At 43.0% G+C, this 12,784-nt stretch overlaps 1 protein-coding gene across 1 annotated transcript in view; it reads left to right on the top strand.

Annotated features, from left to right (window-relative positions):
- LRRC1 (leucine rich repeat containing 1) overlaps positions 1-12,784 on the top strand; it is a 148,411-nt gene that overhangs the window by 52,456 nt on the left and 83,171 nt on the right. The window lies entirely within an intron of this gene.

The raw sequence follows: 12,784 nt of genomic DNA, 5'->3' as shown, positions 1-12,784 counted from the left end.
CTGTTTCATAGGCTCTGGGATTCCCCCAACCCCTCCCCGTGCCCTTCCCCCATGGTGGATTCCTCCACCTTGTTGCATTACCACAGTTCAAATTCAGTTGAGATTCTTTCATCACAAGCATATACCAAGCATGAAGTCCGCATCTTATTGTCCAGATAAGTTCAACGGTTTCTTGGGGAGACCATCTCTGGTCTGAAGGTAGAGCCGGCAGAGTATCATCCTGGTTAATTAAAAGCCCCATCATAACATCAGCAACAATTTATAACATTATGAAATTAATTGACATAGAATTGAGTAACCAATGTTAAAAAAATGCAAGTTCTTAACCACATCCTGTGACTTCTTCATTAACATTTCAATTTTAGTTCATATTCAGAACTGGCTGCTATATACCTTAAAATGGCTATAGGTTACTATTCAACTGTCTCGTGTCTATTTTAATTTTAGTATTTAGCAGTTTATAGCGTTGAAGCATGATTTTGCTGAACCTGGCTGTTTTTCGGGTAGTCTAAACTGGCTTATAACTCTTAACAAGACGTGTCAACAGCTTAGGTGCTCACTCAACTTTTGATGCATTGTACAATACTAGCATCTGTCATATCCCTTAAACCAGAAATTCTGTTTTGGTTAAGCCGTATGTTCTTAACATTTCTTCTTTTGTTTTTCATAAATGTGACTCCCTCCCTCGCTTCTTCCCTCCCTCCTTCCTTTCCTCCCTCCCTTCCTTCCCTCTTTCCCCCCTTCCTTCCTCCCTCCCTCCTTTCCTTCCTTCCTCCCTTGCTTCTTTCCTTGCTTCAATATCCCTCTCTCTGTGTTCTTATTGGAAAAGACAGATTTACAGATAGGAGAGATAGAAAGATCATGTATCTGCTGGTTCACTCCCGAAGTAGCCACAGTGGCCAGAGCTGAGCCAGTCTGGAGCCAAGAGCTTCTGGATCTTCCACGTGGGTGCTGAGTCCCAAGGACTTGAGCCATCCTCCACTGTTTTCCCAAGCCACAAGTAGGGAACTGGATGGGAAATGGAACAGCTGGGATACAAGCCAGCACCCTTATGGGATGTGAACACTTGCAGGTAGAGGATTAGCCAGTTGAACCATTGCACCTTGGGTAGGGGGTACACTATCTTTTTTTTTTTCTTTAATATTATTCACTTGAAAGGCAGTTACAGAGAGAGGGCTGGAGATGTAGAGACAGATCTGCCATCTGATTCCTTCCCTCAGTAACCACAATGGCTGATGTTGGGCCAGGCCAAATCCAGAAGCCAGGAGCTTCCTCCCATCTGCCATGTAGCTGCAGGATAGTCTTGGATTCCTATCCTGCTCTTTTCTTCATTTTTGCCCCTTTCCATCTACAAGGATTGGAATGTTATCAAGCACTGTTAGAAGTGTTGAGCGGGTTGGTGGTGGGGGTCTCTCCTTGGCAGAGCCTGACTGTGGTTCAGTAGTATGGAGTTGTGTGTAATGTGAGGGAAGCACAGGAGATGTGAAGACAGCATGGAGGTGGCCAGGTTCCGGGCTTGAGGCTATAAAAGGAAAAACGAAAAACCACAGGTAACAGCAGAATAATGTCATTGTTTACAGTAACCAATAGGCCATTTCCAGGTCAGACAAATCTCACTGTGCTTCCTCTTTTTGGGGGGCAAGAGCTGTGGATGAAATCACTTTGATGTGGCTTTCTTGAGGTACTGAGAAGTTAAATCTATGTGCAGCCCAAGGGGCAGAATGAGATGACCCCTGCCAGCATGCACATACTCACCTAGGTTTGGGTGCGAGTATTTGTGAGGTTGGAGTTGCTGTCTGGAAGGTTGCTTCAGCTTCAGCTTTTCTATAGTCCTGAGACTGCCTGTTCCCATCTCAAAAACACTTCCTCTGGTTCCCTGGCCAGGGTCACGATAATGCCTTCATTGGGTTCTTCACTTCCTCATCACTGCAAAAGGTACTACTTAGACCATGGAGGAGGAAGGCAGATCCATTAAGTTATTGCTTGTCATACTCAAGTGTGCCTGCTACAAGTGGTGAGAATTTTGTTCACGTGGAGAATGTGATGGAGGAGTTGGATAGCGGGCCTGGAAACTCTTGCCACAAGGTTCCAGGCTCTCTGGGCAGCAGGATCTGAGTTTCCCACCCACACGCCTGCTACCGGCTTTCCTTCTGCAGCTGTATGTGGCTATGGCCACAAGCCCAAGCTGGCTGTGCCACATGGAGGGTGGGAAATCTGCAGGGTGTTCCAGGTTAATGGGTGACATGCTGTAGCCAACCAAAGCTCAAGTTTACTTTGCTTCCAAGAACAAAATTAGGCCTTTATTGATGTTTCCTAGCTCAAGGGAGGGGGTAGGGGAAGCCAAGTTTTCTATTTCTCTCCAAAAAAGTCCAAATGAGGAGAGTTTTCACAGGCTCTTTTCCAGATCTGACAAGAAGTGCCAGGTCCTCCAAACACTGAATTCTGTGAACTTGTGTGGGGCTACTTCAGGCACAGAGTTGGGGAGAGTGTGTGCTGTGATAGGATGGAGAAGAGCAAGTGTAGGGGGAAACGGCAGCAACTGGGGATTATGTAGGTGGGGAGGGTTTCCCAGGGCTGGGGTGAGTGCAGCGCCTGGGGTGTCAGCCCCACGACAGCCACACACCAGCACCCTGGAACCTTGCTTGGAAAGGCTGCTCCTGATGATCCTGGGCTGGGTGTCATGAAGGGGTTGGACAGGCCCTGTGTGCTTCCAAGCTAGGGGAAGTTGGAGGGAGTATGATGTGGTTTGCATATACAAACACATGAGGTATTGTTATTATTTTTTGAAGATTTATTTTGATTAGAAAGGTAGATCCATTTTTATATAGAGAGGGAGAGACAGAAAAAATCTTCCATCCATTGGTTCATTCCTCAGTGGCAATAGCCAGAGCTGAGCCAATCCAAAATCCAGAGCCAGGAGCTTCTTCCAGGTCTTCCACATGCCTGCAGGCTCCCAAGGCTTTGATCTATCTTTGACTGCTTTCCCAGGCCACAAGCAGGGAGCTGGATGGAAGTGGAGCAGCTAGGATGTCAACCAGCACCCATATGTGGTCCTGACATTTGTGAGGTGAGGATTTTAGTCATTGAGCCATCACGTCAGGCCCTATTATTATTTCTAAACCGGCAAATGACTTGAATTTATGGGGTGGGGGCTAGGTTTTTTTTTAAATAATACAGATTAAAGGATGATTGCAGTTGTGAAATTAATGCCTGAATATGCTGTTTAAATGCTGTCTGTGAGAAGCACAGGGGCTTAGAAGTAAGTTCTGAAACAGTTTCCTGTGGTGAAATGCATGTGCCTCCAGGGCTGAGCTGTCTTTCTGCCCTGTGTACTCTCCTTCAAGGAGCATGACTTCTGGCTGTGTGAGACAAGATGTTACCCCATAGTAGGACCTTGCTATCCAAGAATCTGGGGCATAGTTTCTTAAGGCATGAACCCTGCCCCAGGGGTTAGTAATTTGAGTTTTATAGTGTAATTTGACTTACATCACAGACCTGTATCATTATCCATTTAGTCCCATTTTCCCCAAAGTGTAAGGCATATACCATGAGCACCATTAGAGATGGTTTTTAGTGGTAGCAAACAATCATGCTGCAGAAGTATAGTGTTTTTAAAATTTTGATTCCTTTTGGGTTATCTTTTGTGTAATTTGGTGAAATAGTTGTATTACATTTATCCTGCGTAACTGGTAGAGATAATAGCTTTGAATTCATGTTGGTGATTTAGAGCAGTCTGCTTCTTTTAAAAGTAAATCTTATTTGAATTTTCACAGTCAGTTTAAAAAAATGCAAAAAATTGTAAAGAAAACAGAGGTTATTCCACTATTACAAATAATTGTTATACTAGGGGGCCAGGGTTGTTGTGTAGTAAGAAAAGCCGCTGCCTGCAGTGCCACCATCCTATTGGGCACCTGTTTTTGTCCCAATTGTTTCACCTCTTTTTTTTTTGTTACAGATTTTTGCTTTTTATTATCAGTTTATGACACAGTTCCATAGGCCCTGGGATTTCCCCTCCCAGCTCCCCAAATCCCTTCCCCCACTGAGTCCCACCCATGTATCGTTACAACATATTGTTACAGCAGTATAGTATATATCCTCATAAACAGTCACAAGACCATCATTGCAGGCATGGGCAATGGCAGAGTCCAGCATGGCACTGTCAAAACACATACAACAGTTTCATTGGGAGTCCATCCTTGATCCTGAAGTAGAGATGCACAGTGCACCGTATCCTCACATCTGAACATGACAGTCTGCACTACACGCTGATTATAAATCCCCACAAGTGAGAAGCCACCAAACAAAATCTACCCAGAAATTTACAACACCATGGAGTTAAACAACATGCGATTAGATATGATAATCTCCATTACACGGTTAGTATACATTCCCTTAAATGAAAAGCCACAAAACAAAATCAACAACAGCAAGAAAAAAAATTTACAAAGCCATGAAATTAAATAACATGCTACTGATGACTAATGTGTCATTGAAGAAATGAAAATGAAAACCAAGAACCTTTTTGAAGAGAATGATGCTACTGTATGATCTATGAGTCAGTGAAGAATTTAATGAGAAAAAAACAGTGTGAAGAAATGAAACAAAAACCAAAAATATCTAAATCTATGAGATGTTTCTGCTGATCTTTGTTGGTGAGATGTATCTCCTGTAGGCAACAAATAGATGGGTTTTGTTTTCTTAATCCAGTCTAATAATCTATGGTGTTTGATGTGTTTAAACAGTTTACCTTCAGTGTTAATATAAATAGGTGGTAATTTGGTCTTGTCTCTTAGCAATGGAATGTTCATTGATTTAGTCTTCTGTTGTTCTTTTACTGGGATGTTCTTCACATTTGCCTTTGGTCTTGGGGGGTGCTATTCCTTTGTCAAGAGAACATCTTTTAAGTATCATGTAGGGCAGGTTTGGAAGAGTCGTATTGTTTTAACTTTTTTTTACTGTGGAAGAATTTTATTTCATTTTTAAAGACGAAGGAAAGCTTTGCTGGGTACATTATCCTGGGCCATCAATTTTTTTCTTTTAGGATCTGGAATATGTTACTCCATTCTCTTCTGGCCTGTAGAGTTTCCTGTGAGAGGTCTCCTGTGAGTTCGTCATTCCCTTATCAGTCAGTTGATTTTTTTTTTATCACATGCACATTTAAGGATCTTTTCCTTATGTTCAGTTGAAGAGAGCTTGATTATCATGTGTCTTGGTGAAGATCCCTTTTGGTCAAGCCTGTTGGGAGTTCTGGGACCCTCCTGGATGTTATTTCCCAATTCTTTCTCTAGGTTAGGAAAATTTCCTCTACTATTTCATTAAATATATTTTTAAACCCAGCTTCTCTTTCTGCACCTTCTGGGACTCCCATAACTCTTGTGTTTGGCCTGTTAATAGTGTCTTTTAATTCTTGAACACTCTTTTTAGCTTAACCCAGCTCTGCTTCCAGCTTTTTGTTTGCCTCCTCCTGGTGACAAGAAATGTCTTCCAATTCTGAGATTTTTTTTCTTTGCCTCATTCATTCTATTATTGAGACTTTCCACTGAATTTAATTTGCTCTACTGTGTCCTCCATTTCTAATGATTTGGCTTGATTTTGTTTCAGTGCTGCTGTTTCAGTGTTGCTGTGTGATACAGTGCTTAAATTCCTGCATGTGCTTCTTGTTGTTGATAAGAAGCTTTATGACAAGTGTTATGAATTCTTTATACCCCAGATTTTCTCAATGTCTTCCTCAGTGAACTCTGAGATTGGCAAAGGGTTTTGTTGCTTTGCAGGGGAGTCTTCAGTAATATTCATTGTACCTTTGTCTCTTTTGCTCTTGATCATTGTACTTCTGGTTATCAGAGTCTTCTCCTTGGGGCAGGTTTCTAAGCTATGTCACCCACAGGTCTGTAATTCGATTTTACTTATTGAGGTTGGTACCTGGTTCTTTGCAATCACTTGTGCTACTTCCTCCAGCGAGTTTCAGATCTGGACTCTTATGTTAGACTTCCACCATTCTGGGCCCTGGTTCCTGATTCACCATGTTCCACCTCCTGCGATTGCGTGCTGAGGCTGCACCATTGTCTGTACAACCTTTCTCTCACTTCCTGTTTGAGTGTTTCCCAGGATTAGGGTGACACAATTTGTCCTAAATAGCTAGGTTGTTGGCAGTGCTGATCTTGTAGGAACCTGCTGGCTGTTAGGTCTGAGGGACCTATTTTAACCCATACAATGCCAAAGTAGGATTTATTTTCCCTGTGGGATCAGTGCAGTGCACTGAACTCAGTGAGTTTGCTACCAGCTCATTGAATGTGCATCTCACTCTCATCCCTGCAGTCTCAATTCCTTTGCCACACAGAACATAATGGCACCTTATGTGCCATTTGTGGAGTTCTTGATCTGCTGGCCATTAGGTCTAGGGGCTACCTGGACCTATTTTGGGTAGAACCTGTAGGATCGTTGCAGTTCACTGAACCGAAATAAATTTGTTCCCAACTTAGTGGATGTGCAGTCCAGTCCCACTTTGCCTTTGCCTTCTATACAAGATGGCACCCAATTTGGCTCTGCTGGGGGTCTCAGCTGTGAAATCCACACTGTTTCCCTCTGCCTGTTTGGGATCTGCTACTCTTTCTCTCCTCCTGGTAAAATCAAGCAGACCAGCAGGTCAGGCAGTTCTTTGGGTTCACCTGCTGAGTTCCCAGTGAACTTTCCTTCCCACTGGTTTGCTGGTAGAATTCTGGCTGCTGTTGGATTCAAATTGCTGCTTGCTGAATGCTGCTGCGATATTTGGTCACTGCAACACCACACTGCTGTCTCAGCTGCTTTCCTGTGTCCATCAGTATGCAGGTGCCCCTCTGCCGTTAATCTGTCCTCTCCTGTTTTCTGGAATGTGCCCTCTCTACTTCACCAAGCTAATATTTCTCCATCTGTTTAAATGTGTCCTTACCCTATTCTGCCATCTTGATTATCCTCCTGCTGAAGGAGAAGCAGCTGAAGATGGTCTCAGATGTTTAGATCCTTGCTACTCATCTGGGAGACCTGAAGAAGTTCCTGGCCCAGGCTCTGACAGTACAGCCATCTGGCGAGTGAACCATCAGATGGAAGAGCGTCCTCTCTATCTTAACTATCAAATAAACGAACAAATCTTTTTTTTTTTTTTTTTTTTTTTTTTACAGATTTATTTATTTTTATTGGAAAGGCAGATACAAAGGGGGAAAGATCTCTGTATACTGGTATATTCCCAAAGTGGCCTCAACTGCCAGAGCTAAGCTGACCTGAAGCCAGGAGCTTCTTCTAGGTCTCCCACGTGGGTGGAGGATCCCATGGATTTGGGTTGTTCAAGACTGCTTTCCTAGACTGCAGGCAGAGAGCTGGATGAGAAGTGGAGCAGCTCGGACAAGAACTGGCGCCCATATGGGATTCTGGCACATACAAGGCAATGGCTTAAGCCACAAGGATATTGCACTGGGCTCAACAAACAAATTTTTGAAAAATTAAATTAAAACAATTGGAAGAGAGAAATGGAGATGGTTGAAGATAAGGAAGCTCTGATTCATACCATTTGGAACAGGTCATATTTTCCTTATGGGGTGGGTAGTGCTATACAGAGAAATCTTGGCCAGAGGCTGCTTACTTCAGGTAATTATCTTGCAAAGCTGATTTAACAAGAACTTAAAAGAAAATAGCTTGATTATAAATCCTGTCTGGCACCAGGACAGCCCCTGAGGAGTTAGCAGCTTGCCTTCCTACAGAGTCATCGCCTACTGTCTTCTAGAAGTCAGACATTGTTAAATGCCTATGTTCCCTGACCTCTGTTCAGCCAGGCCGTGCTGATCAGTATTTGTGGATCATGGTTGGTCTAATGGAACTGAAAACCAATCTTAAAATAGCTCAAGTGACCCTTCTGGGGTATCACTTCTTGGTGCTACTGATTCTATCCCTACAAGCAGCTCCTTCTGACAAGTAATAAATCTGGTGTGCCTGGAAGTCCTCTTACTCAGGAGCAATTAGTAACCTCACCTTGTTTTTGGTGTTACAACTGCCAACACCCACACCAGGAGTGTGTGACAGAAGCCAGCCTTGACCCATGTAAGCTCCAGACTTGCCACAAGGCAAGTTTTCCTTTTTCTTGCTGCCCAGTTTGGGCTGGAGTTCAGTACTCCTTGGAGCACACTGACTCAGTCTCTGAATATAACACCGTAGGAGAATTCTCTTGTCACTGTCACTGTTAAAATATTGCAGAAGACATCCTACAAGGGAAGCATGTCCCTCTGCTCGCTCCCTTTTGGGTGGCCAGCTCAGCAAAATCCAACCCAGGGCTTGCCTTCCTGGCTTGCTTCGGCTTTGTTATACTGGACCTGTATGGGCTTCTCTCTACTGTCTTTTTTTTTTTTTTTTAAGAATCACTTATTTTTATTGGAAGGCAGATCAGATTTATGGAGAGGAGAGACAGAGAGAAAGTCTGCCATTCGCTGGTTCACTTCCCAAGAGTCTGCAGTGGCCAGAGCTGAGCCTGTCTAAAGCCAGGAGCCAGGAGCTTCTTTGGGGTCTTCTATGTAGGTGCCCTTCCCAAGACTTTGAGACATCTTCTGCTGCTTTTCCAGGCCGTAAGCAGGGAGCTGGATGGGTAGTGGAGCAGCCGGGATGCGAACCAGCACCCCTATGCAGTCCTGACACTTGCAAGATGAGAATTTAGCCATTGAGCTGTTTTCCTTAGGCTGACAACCATGTGACTACTGTATTGATGTTTTAATTACAGATTATGTTAATTGTTTTTAAAGAGAAAGTGAGGAGAAATTGGGCTATGGTGATGCTTTGGTATTCATCTTTACATGCTAGACAGTGTTCTTCCGGGGTGTTGTTTAAACAGGGTTTCTGGAAAGCATTTCAAACACTGCTGATGATAGATTGTATTTCACAAACATTAATTTGGATGAGCGTAGTTCACACTTTACCAGTTTTTCTCTTGTCATTTCCCTACCTTTTTTCTGTCTCCATGAAGGAAGGGCTTATTGAATGTGTGCCTTCCAAGTTCTTTGGCAGAATTTAAGAATGGAGGAGTTCTGTTAATATGCTTACTTTTCTAAAATCAGAAAGATTGTGACTGTATTGATTAAACTGTAGGAGTATATAACCTTTTCTTTTGCTTTCTTTTTCTTAAATTTGCAGGTCTGAAGTAGATCTTTGAGAACAACACCTTTGACTGTGTTTCTGAGGTCAACAAGTTCTTTATTTAGGTGCACGTTCTCTGTTGTTTAAGGAGCTCCTTACCTGTCTTACGCCCTCCCTCCCTAACTCTTTCACTCACTCAGTCTTTACATGTGATACTTTGTGTTAGATGTTGATTCTGCCACAACAGTGATGGCTTTGCACCCATCGGGCTACGTTACAGAAGCAAAAAATGATCACAGCTGTTTCTCCTGCAAGAATTGAAACCCCAATGTATGCGATGAGTTAAATGCGAGTTAAATGCTTACACTTCTAACAGGATTTGAGAGTGAAAGCCGCATTGCTTGCTACGTTTTGATTGCGATGTCACCTGTTTTGCCATGTGAGTCTGATTGAGCCAAGTGGTGCTTAGCCTGCAGGCAGCTGAGGTGCTGTATGGCATCTGTCAGAGTGATGACAGCCACTGCTCCCACTGCAGCACACAGTGCTCTCCACTAAGCTGGACAGGACAGGACTTGGAAAGGGACTGTGTAGGCAAAAGGGGAAATGAGAAGCAGTATTAAGAACTTGAGGATTAAATATTGAAATGAATTGATTTTAAATTAGCTTTGTGAGATCTATGGGTTCTCAGTCTAAGATGTCTACTCAAGCCAGTAATGAGAATGATTCTGGATTCTTTTCACTTGGAAAAAGTCTTAGGTTCTGGTACCTTCCTCCCCCCAGTCTTACATGTAACAACTACACCCCATAAACGTATTTTTGTTACTGCAAATAGTATATTGTATTTGCAAATAGTATTTACTGTAGAGTACCTACTTAGTATGAGGCTCCATACTAAATTCTGTGTCCTTTAAGGAAGTAAATCGCTGGCGAAACAAACACATGAATGACTGCTGTGCTTTGATGTAAATAAAGTGCCTCTGGCACAAAAAGGTATCAATAAATTGATATCAATAAGAAATATTATTTGCAACTGGCTTTTAAAGAAGAATAGTGCATCTTTGATTTGATGTTGAAATTGAGTCATCTTTAGCACTCTTATACTTTATCTGCATATTTGGAGTGAGTGAATTTTTTGGTTGGGTTGTCACTGTTTGTTAACAATCTCATTTGAAGTGTACATGTATCAGTGCCTGTCTCATAACTATTCACTGCAAGTAACAGGATTCATCAACATTCAAAGTACTTAGTACAATAAGAGCTAGACCTGTGTGAGTTGTCTGCGGATTATCTTTCTAGTTTATTTTTAAATGAAGATTTATTCATGTCAAAGGCAGAGTGATGGATACAGAAGGAGACTGAGAGTGAGCTTCCATTTACTGGTTATTTCCCCAAATGATTTTTGTGGTCAGGGCTGGTCCAGGGCTAAGCCAGGAGCCTGAAATGCCAGCCAGGTCTCCCATGTGGGTGGAAGAGGTCCAAGCATTTAGGGCATCTTCTGCTGCTTTCTCATCAGCAGGGAGCTGGGTGGGAAAGGAAAGCAGCCAGGACTTCAGCTGGCACTCTGATATGGGATACTGGCATGTGCTACAGCAGTGACCACGGATCATTATTTTACAGCTGATTACTGTGTTGCACAGGGTTTGCTTTGTGACACAAAACTCTGAACTCTCTGCATTAGGATGGATTAACTGTTGGTAATTAAGCCTCAGTGGCTCAACACAATTAGAACTTTTATTGCTGTGTTTGCAGTTCAGTATTTGTGGAAAAGTCATATGAGGAAATAGGTAGTGTGAGGAGGCTCTGTCTGGTATAGTCACTAAGGGATCCCATGTTGCTGGGATACTACATCTTGATTCAAGCATGTGGCCCTTATGGAAAAGAAGGAAAATGGAGGATAGAGTATGGAAGAATTCTTAAAAAACTGAGTGAAAGAGAGAGCGAGCGAGAAACATGGGCAAGCAAGCTAGTGCAAGAGCGAGCATGTTCCTGTCTGCTGGTTGACTTCCAGCTGCTAGTTGACTTTCAGTGGCTTGTAGTAGCCAGGGTTAGGGCAGACCAAAAGAAGGAGCCTGGAACCAATCCAGGTGTCTTACATCAATACCAGCTACATGAGTACTGGAGCCACTAGGCCTTCTGCCTCTGAGGGTGTGTAGTACCAATAAGCTGCGCTTGGTATAGGAGCTGAGTCTCCAGGCCAGGCACTGGGATATGGGGTGTGGGTGTCCCTGGTGACTTCTTACTCGCTATGCCAAATGTTCTCTCCTATATGTGGAATATTTTCATAGGCTATGCCAAGAAATAGTACAAATATTTTTTATCTTCTACTTGTCATGACATGGGAAATGTACTTAGTAAGAATAAAGGAGAAGCTTGGTTAGCATTGGATCATCCTCTTGACCCAGCATCCAAGTGAATGCTGGTATTTCAGGGTTTTATGCCACTGATCACACTTAGACTCAGTATTCTAGGGCTCTCCAGATAAATAGAGCTACTGGGAACCAATATGTATGGATGAAGGGGTGTATCATGAGAAATTGACTTGTGTGGTTATGCAGGCTGAGAAGTATAGTTGGTCTTCTGCAAGCTGGGGACACAGCAGAGACAGTGATGTAGTTCCACTCAAGGTAGGAGAAGACGAGGGTCCCTGCAGGCCCCGTTCTCCCAAGGATTAACTCCACAGCTTAGCTTGTTTCTCAGAGCATAACAGGATTGGTAATTTTGGCCTGATACATATAGCCACTGGCTTAACCGCAAGTTCCTGCTTCCTATTGTCAAGTTATCTGCCAAGGGATTGGATAAAACTCAAGGGATTTAGGGTGGCCACTAGAGGATTGGATAAACACTGGGAGGAACTGAAGGGATTTAGGGTGGCCACTACTGGGAGGAGCTAAGCAGAGTATAAAAGAAAGTCTGGAGTTGCAATAAAAATCAATCTGTCATCGATCGGCATTCGGTGTACTGCGTGTTGCCTTGTGTTGTCTCTGTGCGTGGTCTTTGTTGTAACCCTAGTCCCTCCGCTCGGCTCGGGGTACGTGGCGACGCTGGCGTTGCCAACATCTGGAGGTCTCACCGAGATTGAGAAAGAGAGGATACGACGAAGGGTCGTCCCAAGAGTCTGGCCAGCTGATTCAGGTAAGTGGGACGTATTGTAAGTCTCTCCTAAACTGGTAGGAGAGGGAGGTTCATTTTGAAATATAGTCAGGTTTTGGATTTATTTTGAAATAGAGTTAGGTTTTAGACTTATTTTGAAATATAACTAGGTTTTAGATTTATTTTGTAAGTTTTCGATTTATTTAGAAGTATAGTCAGGTTTTAGATTTATTTTGAAGTATAGTTAGGTCTTGGTGTTTAATTTATCCGGTGAAAAGGACGATAAAATGGGTTCTGCCTTCTCGCGGAATAAATTGGCCACCGAGCTTGAAGAACTTCTACGTCAACTGGGGATGCCAGTTAAATTTAAAATGATTAGAAATTTTGTTAAAGCCATTCAATCTAGCAGTCCTTGGTTTATTGTTTCAGGCAACTTCAATATTCCCGATTGGGAACAGGTTAAGGCCAATTTACAATCCTGTTTACAAAAAGACCCAGATAATTTCCCCATTGTTAACTTTTCTTTGTGGCGCTTAGTCCGTGATTCATTATTTACTGATAAAGTGAAAGTTGAGAGACAGTTAAGAGAAGTACAGACTACTTT

This window comes from Ochotona princeps, chromosome 1 (assembly GCF_030435755.1).
Source record: "Ochotona princeps isolate mOchPri1 chromosome 1, mOchPri1.hap1, whole genome shotgun sequence".
NCBI classification, from domain to species: Eukaryota; Metazoa; Chordata; class Mammalia; order Lagomorpha; family Ochotonidae; genus Ochotona; species Ochotona princeps.
The sequence above is the reverse complement of the archived record's forward strand: the minus strand, read 5'-3'. Positions and strand labels throughout refer to the sequence as shown.